This window comes from Centruroides sculpturatus, unplaced genomic scaffold (genome assembly GCF_000671375.1).
Source record: "Centruroides sculpturatus isolate CEXI.00-Female unplaced genomic scaffold, Cexi_2.0 scaffold1249, whole genome shotgun sequence".
In the NCBI taxonomy this organism is placed as follows: Eukaryota; Metazoa; Arthropoda; class Arachnida; order Scorpiones; family Buthidae; genus Centruroides; species Centruroides sculpturatus.
This window is the reverse complement of record NW_019385434.1, coordinates 107,859-120,232: the sequence shown is the minus strand read 5'-3', so window position 1 is coordinate 120,232 and position 12,374 is coordinate 107,859. Positions and strand designations below refer to the sequence as shown.

The 12,374-nt window shown below is 36.0% G+C and overlaps 2 pseudogenes; both read left to right on the top strand.

Moving 5' to 3' along the window:
- The first annotated feature begins 2,014 nt into the window (after positions 1 to 2,014).
- LOC111638945 lies at positions 2,015 to 4,501 on the top strand (annotated as a pseudogene).
- A 5,419-nt stretch (positions 4,502 to 9,920) lies between these two features.
- LOC111638944 lies at positions 9,921 to 11,934 on the top strand (annotated as a pseudogene).
- Positions 11,935 to 12,374: the final 440 nt, after the last annotated feature.

Genomic DNA, 12,374 nt, shown 5'->3' with positions numbered 1-12,374 from the left:
CTAATCCTTCTGTTGTTTGCTGTTCCACCTCCGTGGCAGCGTGTACTGTGTACATAATCATTGTATTTTGTAATAATCATTACTTCCTTGTAAAGTGCAACAAGCACTGGTCAACAGCGACCANCCACTGGCATGGTTGTGGCTATCATCATCCTTGCGGTAGAGATCGAATCCTTTTAAATAAATATTTTCTCCAGGTTTTAGATGGGTTTCCTGGAGTGCCACACAGAGAGATTGAATAGATGATGTCAAGTGTTTAATGTCAGAGAAGTTGTTGCGGAAACCACGACAGTTCCATTGGATTATTTTATAATCCATTATGTGTTTCAGGCAGCATTTTTAGCAAGGGTATCCCTCTTCAATTTCACAGGAAAATTTTCTTTTGGAGGTGATATTGGTTTGTCACCTCCTGATTAGTCTCTTCATCAGAGATATCAGAGAACTCACTCATGGACTGAGTCTCTGATCTTTTAGCTTTAGAGAGGGCTGCTTTTAATTTTTGTTTGGTAAGTGGGTTCTTATTTGCTTTCTTAGAACCCACATTTCTGGTTACTACCCTGTTTTAGGTATGGGTGTCTTTGTCTTGCTGCTCTCCTTTTCTTCGATTTGTTTTGATTGGATTAGCAAACATTTTGCGTGGCATGTGAGAGATTCTTTTGGGGAGACAGAAATATCTGTTTGTACCCCACATGTTTTAGTATATTTCAATGCAGCAGCAAATGTCTTTTGTTTCGTTGATGCACTTGGGATGGCCATGCGACGGGCCTCTGTATATGATATGTTATTTACGGTTTTAATCCGTTGGACCTCTTTTTCTCTCTGCCACGCAGGACATTTTCAGGAGTAGGGAGGATGGGCATCTTTACAGTTCACACAGCATGGGGTACTTTTACATTCAGTGCTGTTGTGGTCTTCCATCCCACACTGTGCACATACACTTTTACCTCGACAAGATGTTTGTGAATGTCCAAACCGCTGGAATTTGAAGCAACACAGCGGATTTGGAATGTAAGAACGAACGGGGCAGCGCAGGTATCCTGCAATAATGAATAATGGCAATGTTGGCTTGTCAAATGTCACAATTAAATGTTTTGTTGGTATTAACTTACCGTCTCGACAAATGGAGATACGTCGGACAGCAGTGACACCTTGATCTGAAAGACCGCTCTGAATATCTGTTTCATCTTCAGACATTAGGTCGGTCTCAGATATCATACCACGTGATGAGTTTAAACTTTTGTGTGATGTGATTGAAACTCCCATATCTCCAAGTGTTTTCATTGACAGAAGCTTTGTTGTTTGTTGAGGAGAGGCTGTTTATACCAGAAGGTCACCTGACCTCAATTTCTGTATTTTCCTTAAATGCCCGATGCTTGATTCAAATAATTTTTGGATCAAAAATGGGGAACACTTAGATAACGGTTTTTCTCCAGTTGCGTGGACTACTAAGTACGCTGGCTGACTGGAGATCTTTTCATTTGTTGTTGTTGTTGGCTTGTCTAAATTTTTTGTTTTTTGAGGATCCATATTTAAAAATAGATATTCAGCTCCTAGTGACCCCACCCACCATGGGGCCCAACAGGGGGATGCCATCACATGGGAGACTCCCATAGACCATCACACCAGGGTTTCCCAGGAGCTATACCCTCACAATGCAGTCAAGAAGAGCACATCTTGTCTAATGTGTCCGCCCGGTCTGCATCGATCAGTTGACTCCAAGCCGAGGTCAAGAATGACTCAACGACCAGCCGATTGACTCAAACAGAGCCTGATTTGAGCCTGCCGTTTATCCGAAGCAGGGGACAAAGCAGTGTGTTGGGGATGTTATGTTGCCCCTCAACTACCAGGATCCCCCTTTCCGGCATACGGGACACCACGCACGGCAAATTTGGGTGGGCCTTCAGATCCCAGGGATGGTAAAGAAAAGTTACTAAACCATCTCTGGGAGGTCCCCTCACCACAGACAGGAACCCACATCGAGGGGGGCATAGATTAGATCCAACCTTCCATGAGAATGCCGAACACAGGTTTGGACTGGCTAATGATAGTTCAATGGCAGTGAATGTTCTTGTTGGAGCATGGAAGAATGTCACTTCTCCAGTATTAAATAAATGTAGTTGCTGATTGCCTGTGAATCTTTCAATGGCTCTGCCTCGACGGTTGATGTCCGGACTGTCCCACATTAAATTATGGCCATTAAAATCACCTAGTAAATGGAATAAAGTAGGCAGCTATTCACAACTAATGTATCCGATTCATCTTCATTGACTCTGACATTTGGTGGCAAGTATATAGAACAAACTGTGACAGTTACTCCAATAAAAATTCTGACTGCCACAGCTTGCAAATCAATTATTTGTACCAGCAATGATGGGATGTGATTTGGAACAACAATAGCCACACCGCCACTGGCACCGTTGTGGCTATCATCATCCTTGTGGTAGAGATCGAATCCTTTTACAGTAATTCTTTCTCCAGGTTTCAAATGAGTCTCCTGGAGTGCCACAGAAAAAGATGAGGTATGTGATGTGAAGTGTTTAACGTCAGAATAGTTCTTGCGGAAACCACGACAATTCTATTGGATTATTTTATAATCCATTGTGTGTTTGAGGCTGCATTTTTAGCAAGGTTATCCCTCTAATTTCACAGGGGGATTTTCTGTTGGAGGTGACGGTGGTGTTACCACCTTATTAGTCTCTTCATCAAAAAAGTCAGAGAACTCACTCATAGACTGAGTCTCCGATTTTTTGGATTTAGAGAGGGCTCTTTCATTCTTTGTTTATTAAGTGGGTTCTTACTGGTTTTTTTAAAACCCACATTCCTGGTTGTTACCCCTGTTTTAGGTATGAGTGGTTTTGTCTTGTTATTCTCTTTTTCTGTTGCTTTGGTAAATGGTATCAGTAAACATTTTTCATGGCGAGTCAGAGACTCATTTGGTGAAACAGAAATGAATGTCTGAACTCCACATGTCATTGTGGATTTCAGAACAGCAGCAAATGTCCTCTGTTTCACTGGTGCACTTAAGCTAAAGCATGAGGCTTTTTTTTCTTTAAGTGTGGACGAGGCCAGATGCTTTAAAGAGGAACAATTGTCAATGACCATAAGATATGCAAACGGTTTAGACATAGTCTAAACATTTTTAGGTTTTACAAATTGTTCCACCTCCAAAGATGCACAAGGACTGGCTACATTAATTTTGGACACATTGAGTAAACACCATTTGGGTAATGTTCCAATTCTTGCACAGTCTTATGATGGTACTAGCGTCATGTCTGGTAAAAATCGAAGCCTACAAGAGATTATCAAAAAAGCTCATCCTCATGCAATTTACATCCATTACTTAGCACTCAAACTAAATCTCATAATTGTTGACTCATGCACAAATGTTTCACAAGCAAAGACACTTTTTAACAGCCTCAAAGCTTTGTATATTCACTTTGCACAACCTGGTCTTCATGCGAGCCTGCAAAAATTACAAGGCACTCTCAGAATCCATACCAGCTGTAAAATGGGAAGTCTCAGTACTACCAGATGGAGCTGTCGCTATGAAAACTGCCAAGCAGTACTGACAAATTATGAGGCAATTAAACTGACTTTGGAAAAAGATATCATTGAAAACCGTGACAAGCACACAGTGGAAGCATTTGGATTGCTAAATATTATTACAAAACCAGAGTTCGTCATTTCCTAACACACATTTCACTCAGTTCTTGCTATAGTGAATGTTTGAGTAAATTTTTTCCACTCAAAATGCCACTCCTGGTCAGGCTAGTGACCTCATAACAAGTACTATAGATACTTTCGAAGCATGAAGAAAGCAGTTCAAAATTTGGACAGACATCAAGCAGTTTTCTGAAAAGCACGAGATTTCACTAGTACCTGTTAGAGTCGCAAAAAAGAGGCGCCAACAAAAAGAATTTTATACAGAGTCAACTGTGGGCAAAAGCAATACATTAAATTTTTCAGCTGATTCACAACCAAAAGAATATTGGAAGATCAACATTTACTACCAAGTGGTAGATAATGTCATAATAAATCTGAAACGCCAATTTGAAAATCTACCGTTAGCTCGTGCAATGGACGCTTTTCTTGAATTGGACATGAAGAACAGAGAGGATTTCATCAGTAATAATAAAAAAATCTTAAGAATTGATACATCAGCGTTGGAAGCTGAAGTGATGGTTATGAAAAACATGATTCAATTAAAAAAATGTTGAGATAAATGCTAAAAGTTTGAGAAACCACATTAAAAAAAGTACTCCCCTAACTTATATAAACTTTTTCAAGCAGCAGTAGTACTCCCAGTGAGCTCCGTCAGCTGTGAGCAAAGTTTTTCTGCTAGAGGCGGATAAAAACGTAACTTAGAAGCACAATGCTTCAAGAACGATTCTCACACATGTCACTGCTCAACATAGAGAATTCCATTGTCAAGATAAAAATTACAGCCGAAAAAGTGTTGAGCCGGTTTTCAAAAAGAAATAGAAAGCTGAAGCTAATTTAATTGAAGGTAGTGTATTAGGGCGCGCAATTAAGATTCTACAAGAAAAAAATCAAAAAATGTATCTGAAATCTAAACGTATGATTAAAGGAAGTTTCATATCTTGTGTGTGTTAAGTTATCGTTGATTCTTACCGAAATATCATTTTAATGAACAATAATTTAAAATAATTCAATTTTGTGTCAGGTTGGTTGGTTTTTATTGGCACAAGAGCCATGCAGGCTATACTGCACCATGACACATGGTACAATATAAGATATAAAATAAATAGGAAAACACATATATACACACAAACAAAACGTAACAGTTTAACCATTAAAAAGCCAATGGTAATATAAATATCGAATCTAAAATATAATAAATAAATAACAACAAAAAATATATTCAATAATTTAAATAAGAAACACAAAGTAAATAAAACTACCATAAATAAATAATCAAATTTATCTATACATATTAATGACTTTCAGAAAGTCCACTATATTGTCCAGATTTGGCCTCTGGCCCAAAATCTCTGTAAATCTTGCATTTCCAAAATGCTGTCTACGACTTTGGTGAAAAGCAATGCAGTTGCAAAATATCTGCTTAACACTTACAGTACAATTGCAATATTGACATACTGGTTCATCACCACCCTTCAAAAGGTATTGATGAGTCAGTCGAGCGTGTCCAATTCTCAGACAAGAAAAGACAACCTCAGATCTCCTATCATATTGCCTATTATGTGTCCAATTTTAAACCAAAGGTTTGATCTTGTGTAGTTTATTGTGGGTTTGTGCATTCCACATGGTTTGCCATCTCTCCGCTAGTCGTTTTTTAACGACTAGTTTCAAAGCACCTCCTCCAATACGCGTTGTATGCTTTGAAAGACTAGCTGCCTTTTCAGCTGTGTCAGCTTCTTCATCTCCTCATATACCCACATGGCCTGGGACCGAACGAAACTTTATAGAGGAGTTGCACGTAGTAAAATGTAAAATTACTTTCTGAATTTTAATCACTATAGAGTGAGCACTAGGTACACACAAGATCGAAGCCTGAAGTGCACTAACTGAGTCAGTGTAAATCACGCAGCAACGATGACCTTTACTATTTATATACTTTAGGGCTAAATAAATAGCCTGCAACTCTGCAGAAAAGATGGAAAAATGTGGTGAAATTTCTTCTGCCACGATTTCATCCTGGCAAACAAAGGCTAAGCCAACATAATTATCTGATTTAGATCCATCGGTGTAAATAGGAATTAAATTTCTGTCACGATTTTGAATTTCTGCAAAGTGTTGTCTATAGACATAATCTGGCGTAGTTTCTTTGGGGAACTGCTTTAAGCTTAGGTCAACATTTATAGGTAGGGTTGACCAAGGTGGAATACTGTTAATCTCAACCTGTGAGATGTTGCTTGTGTTAAGGTCAATCATGTTGCTTACATTCTCCATTCTTAGGTCAAATGTAGGAACACTACTCGTCTGGGTGGCAAATAATCTTTTCAGCTGAAAGTTTTTTCTGATATTTTTGTTTAATGTAATAAAAAAAGAGACAACTGTTCTCTCCTGAGAAATAGTGGAGGCTCATAAGCATCCACATACAAACTTTGGATAGGGGAAGTTCGAAATGCCCCCAGTGCACAAATGCAAAGCTTAATGATGGATTGGATCCAGCATCCGAAGAGTAGATTTTCGCGCAGAGCCATACACAACGCATCCATAATCCAGCTTTGAGCGGACGAGGGCCCTATAAATCCTGAGCATAGAACATTTGTCTGCTCCCCACGATAAGCAGCACAGTACCTTTAAAAGGTTCAGAGATTTTAAACATCTACTCTTCAAATTGTACAAATGTTGTAAGAAAGTCAGTTTTTTGGCCTCTACTAGATCCCCCATAACAAAACTCTGGCTATGCCCATGGCTGTATGTTGTAAAAAATGTGACAGTACAGGAAAAAAAAGTAAAAAAACCATGTTTTTTCTGCCCGGAATGCAACGTTGCATTATGCATAGTGCATTCTTTCAAAATATATCACATGCAGTTCAATTTTTATATAATAATTTTTTCTCTAATCTTATGCAAACTTATAAAAATATAATATATTTCATTTATTTTTTCATTTATTCATGTATAAACATATAGAAATATTTATTTGTACTTTTTTTACAATTATAAATATAAAATGTTAACAATAATATATATGTATTTTATAATAGTTAGTCCTGTGCTTAGTTTTTTTATGCACTAACCTTATCTCAATTACGTCATGAGTTTTACAAAAAACTCTCACTAAAAATTAAAATGTAAAAACATGCACTATTTTATAAAACACATATTTTAAAATATTATATATAAAACTTTGCTTTTTCATTATGTATTACAGTAGAGTGTAGTTTATCCGAAAGCCAATCACCCAGAATGTTAGTTAACCGAAAGCGTTCCAGTCGGCAAATTTAAATTTCTGCTAGTGCTGTGGCGCTGCAACCTTTCACTATGTCTTGGGCTACGCCAACATTTTTTTTATTGGTGTGTGTGTTTTAGCTGGCAGCACTGGCACTTTTGTCTAGTGTTTTTCTGAGGACTGTGTGGGGTGCTGAATGAAACGTTTTTGATACTAGATTAACTTCTAAACTATATTTTTTGTTGTTTTCGTATTTTTCAATATATTTATTTTGTTTGTACAAATAAAGAAATAATTTTTAACGATACAATAGCCTCGATTATTATTATAAAAATTTTCATTAGGCTTAACATTGACGAAATTTCAATGCAAAGCAACATGCAACGGATAAGAATTTCAACATTAGATAGTTTAATATATTTTTTTGTACATAATCAGTTATCTGAAAAATAAGTCACCCAAACAACCCCAGTCCCCAATTGATTCAAATAAACGATGCTCTACTGCAGGGGTGGCCAACAAGTCAATCACGAAGCCAATTTTGGTCGATCGCTCGCGATGTCTTGAATTAATGTGTTACACTTGTAACCGAACGTAACGCACAAACGCAAATGTAATGATATTGGACCACCGTGTCTTCCCTCAGATGCGGTTTTGTCGGTCCATGTGATATTCATTTGCGTACAGTTGTAAAAGAGAAATAAGAAATGTAAACAAAGGATCGTAAAACCAAGAAAAAAAAAACAGGTGGGAAGAGGGACAGAGGGAGTAGTCGGGACACAATAGAAAGAGGAAGGGTGAAGTGGTGGTCCCTGAAAGTGACAACGTTCAGTTTCAATTTTTATTCTGTTTACAATGTAAGTACCTTTTCTTCATGTTTTAATTTAAATTGTGGCTTTTCTTACTTATCTAAACATAGTATGTATTTCACACCACCCCCTCGTCACTTAGACTAACCCTACGACAACAAGTCGATCGCGACACAGTTTTAAGATAAAAACTAGATCTTCTGTACATAAAAGTTGGCCACCCCTGCTCTACTGCATCTACATTCATTGTTTCTATCATACAGAAAAAAAAAAATCACAACAAGTCACATGACACGCACAGCTGTACTGTGTTTATAACTAGTTGACCTTGAGTCCAGTTGACTGTCAAAAATTGCAGGTTGTTTCCAATAATGCCTCAGGAGAAGATGGGTTTCTAGACACCTGTAGTAGTTACCATAAATACAAATATATCACATATTTTTCAATCATATCTACAATTGCTGAGTGGGGGCCAAAAAAAAGTTCAAAAACAAACTTCTATTGGATATAAATTTTAAAAATTTTATGTCGTCATCAACAACATCCAATAGAAGTAAAAACAACGCTAAAAAGCTGACGCTCGAGTCTGACTCAGGCGTAAACTTTTTAGATAGTATTAATAACGTGTTGCTCGAGTCAGAATCAAGCGTGGACAAATACCAGTTATATTCTAAATTATTAGGAATCTAAATTGCAACTGCAGTTGCAATTTAGATTCCTTGTCCACAGTTGCCTTGTACCACACATGATCAAACACACAATTTATGACTGCAGTCTATCTGACCCATGGTGATAGAGAATTGTTGCTTTTCTATATGAGAAATTACTCACATGACCAGTTATGTTAAAATGCATAATAAATGACCAAGAAGGTTTTGCACTATTATACAAAGGCTTTATGGTATAAAAATCTCAGAATTAATAAATACCACTAATTAAAAACTCTAATCAAATGATTTCCATAAAAAAAGAATTGGACTTAATTCATGAAAGTATACGTGAAACCAAAGAACAATTCCAAAAAATGAAAGGTCAAAACAACAACCTAAAAATAGAAAGAGCTTATGCAATACAAAACGGATGCTTTAACTAATGAACTTCAATATAATAATATAATACTGTATAATTATCCTACTTCAAAAATATTTCCAAATTAGAAATTTATAATTTCATCAAATCCTCTCTAAATTTACATAACGTCTCACAACATGTTTTGGATATAACTCGAATAACTAAGTCAAATAATCCAGTCATAAGATTAGCATTTAGTAAAAAACAGATCCATTACTGCCTTCGTCAGAAGGAAACAACAAAATCTATTAAAAGATTGGTAAAGCATGCAGATTTCACCAGACCTAACCAAAGAGTCATAAAAAAAATGAAAACATTTCCATCCTACTATAAAATAAGGAAACATCATCAAATAAAACTACACAATAATATTTTATTAATAGGTCAAGATAGAATAACTAACAGTATCGATACAGGAAAACTGGTTTATGTGAATACGTTTTCCCATGCAACAAAAATGGCAAATTGATACACAATATACCAAAATAAATCTCATCAAGAAAAGGACATCATAAACAGAAAACCACTGTCATAAACTGAAACATCCAAGGCCTTAAAAGTAAATTACCATCACTAAATTCCTTACAATTAAAATTTAAATCAGACATAATAGCAAGGCTTAAAGTGACTCACTTTTTTCACTTTTTCTGAGGCAAACTTGCTTTTTTAGCTTTTTTCACTTCTGATGTGAAATTTATTTATTTTTGTAAATGCATTAAGGAGCAGAATAGCAACCAGCACACCACCATACTGCAATCCTCCAACATTCAAACTGCAAGAACATAAATAAATGCCATGAAGCCTTTGGTCCCAAGCAGTTAAGACTGACGACTGCCCCTTAGATGTCTCAATGTCAAAGTATTAGTGCTGAAAGTGTTGCTAGTGTGAGCAATGTTGTAGACTCAGGTGCCAGTTCAGAACACCAATCATTGCAACAACCAGTGCATCAACTTTGTAGTGCAAAAAATGGTGCTTACATTGCACAGCTTATATGGACTATGAAAATTACAGCCAGCAATTATTCATTTGCATCATGTCATGATATGAAGGAGACAATCAATGCAAAGTGTGCAGACAATCTTCCAAAAGAATTCTCATTTTCACATCAAAAAATGAGATACTTAATCACTGAAGCTTTGGCCCCATAATTCTTTGATCAAATGGTAGATGATGCACAATGGTCATATTATAGCAAATCTGAGTTGCAGTCTTCCTGTTCAGCACAATTCAAATGTGTTCTGAACTCTGATACCTTTATTGATAAAGCTGCATTGATTTTGGCTGTTTTTCAAAAGGATGTCGATTCTGTGATATTGTGTACCGCACCCCGTCGGTTTGGCAAAACTGTAAACTTGACAATGATGGAACATTTCTTGGAGTTGGAAGTAGATGGAAATGGAAAAGAGAAAACAACTGTTTTGGAAGAAAAAGATAACTATATACTGTTCAATTCAACACAGTTCAAGTTAAAAGTCATGGAGAATAAGAAGTTTGTAAAACTTCATTTTGGACAATATCAGATTATCAAAATAAGTTTTCTCTGCGCTTTTGACATCAAAAGCCAATCTGATGCAGTGAAGGTGTGTAGTCATGCTATACACTATGCTTTCATGAAACATGAATACCTTTACAAATCCAAAGAGTCGCCATTGGGAGACAAAGAAAAAGATATTTGCAAACAATGGTGTGACCCAATTAGTTACCAAAGAATTAGTGATGAGGATGTAGAGAATGGTCTGTCAGTTTTTACAATTGTTTTGAATAAATTCCATAAAAGAAAGGTTTACGTGCTTGTTAATGAGTATGATTCAATTATATCAAATGCATTGTATAATATCAAAAATGCTGATCCACAGAAAGAGCTTGAAGAGCTAGAGTGTGCTGCCAAATTCTGCATTCAAATAATTGATTATGCCTTGAAATGTCAAGATGATATCATTCAAGGTGTGTTTATCACAGGAATTTTGATGTGTCTGGTATAATGATTTCCAGCCTACTGGGTAATGTGATGCGACGCCAATTTGGAACCAAAAATTTATGCCAGGATTTCTATGGGTTCAATAAAAATGAAGTTTGTACTCTGATAAGTGGGGTGTAGATAAGAAGTTGAAGAAAAAAGCAATGGCTAAATATAATGGCTATGTCAACAGGGAGATGAAACCATTATATAATCCTCAATCTGTTGTGCGATTTCTGCATAATTTACAGCTGGGAGAAGATTCTTTACAAAATTATTGGCTACAATCTGGGTACATCCAGCATCTCTATGAACTATTTTGAATAGATGACGTGAGAAGCTTGTTGAACAAACTGCTACAAGGTGCTGTAAACTTCAAAACCAAGATAACACCATTCGAATTAAGTGATTTGAAATCTTTGCACCACTTGTTAATTCATTCAAAGTTAATTTGTGAAACAGAGATAGTTGTACAGTTTCTTATATCTCTAGGATACTAAACATATTCAGTGAATGATGAAATGCTCAAAATACCTAATGGTGAGCTAATTGATGAATTTAATAGGCGACTACAGTATTATTTTTCTAAAACATACGGTATTAAGGAAGAAAGCACCCAGGCTTGTTCAAAATCATTTTCCAAACTAGCCCGTCTTTGTGATAAAGATAATTCATTTGCAGAGTTTAAAAAATAATTAGTAAATTTTCAACAGGCTGTAACTTGTCTACTTAAAACGGCAACACTTATTGATCCACTGAATGAGGCAACATTACAGGCTGTAGTGTCATCGGTATGTACTCGAGGAGGATTTCTTTTCAGTAATGAAATAATAATTCCAAATTACGGAACAAAAATTGATGTGGTACTTTATAATGATACATTTGGGTGTGTAGTGGAAATGAAATGTATTGCAGAAACTTCAAGAGATGCACTTAAACAGATTTTTACAAATCATTACTGCAATGTCTTCACAATGAAAAAGTATTTTAATGGTCATCAGGAATCTCCTTCTCTCTCTCTTGTTATGGGAATACATGTAGATTCGGAAAAGAAAGCATCTGTGCTGTGCCTTCGAAAAGTGGATATTATTGAGGTTGTAGATGATCTGAAATTTGATGCAATGCAATCATTAGAAACTCACATTGAGTTAGCTGTTAATTGTAATGGTGAAACTGCCATTGACACTTTTTTAAAAAAAGCAATTAGTACCCTGTAACATGTATTGTGTATCTAGTCCAGGTTAATAAGAATACATATTGAAAAAAGTGAAATATAAAAATATATGTAATTTAAAAGAATAAAATTTATATCACAATTGCATTTAATTTAATAAAGAAATAAATGGTTACTAATTTTCTACCTGAAGTTGTAAAATCTACTGAAGATTCATCAGTAGTTATTCTTCCTGATTTTCCAGTTTTACGAAGAGAGACTGTATGCCAGTGACCATCAGCAACTTTTCGAGAGGTAGCTTGAACTTTAACAGTGTCAGATCCCAGATTTAATAATAAGAATATGTGGCCATCTTATAGTTCTAATGCAAAATAATTTCCTTCAGTACCACCGTTATATAGAAGGACGGCATTTGGTTCATTAGTTCGGAACTTAAGATTTAAGCTACCACCACGTTTACTTTCCCAAGTGGGCAAAACCTAT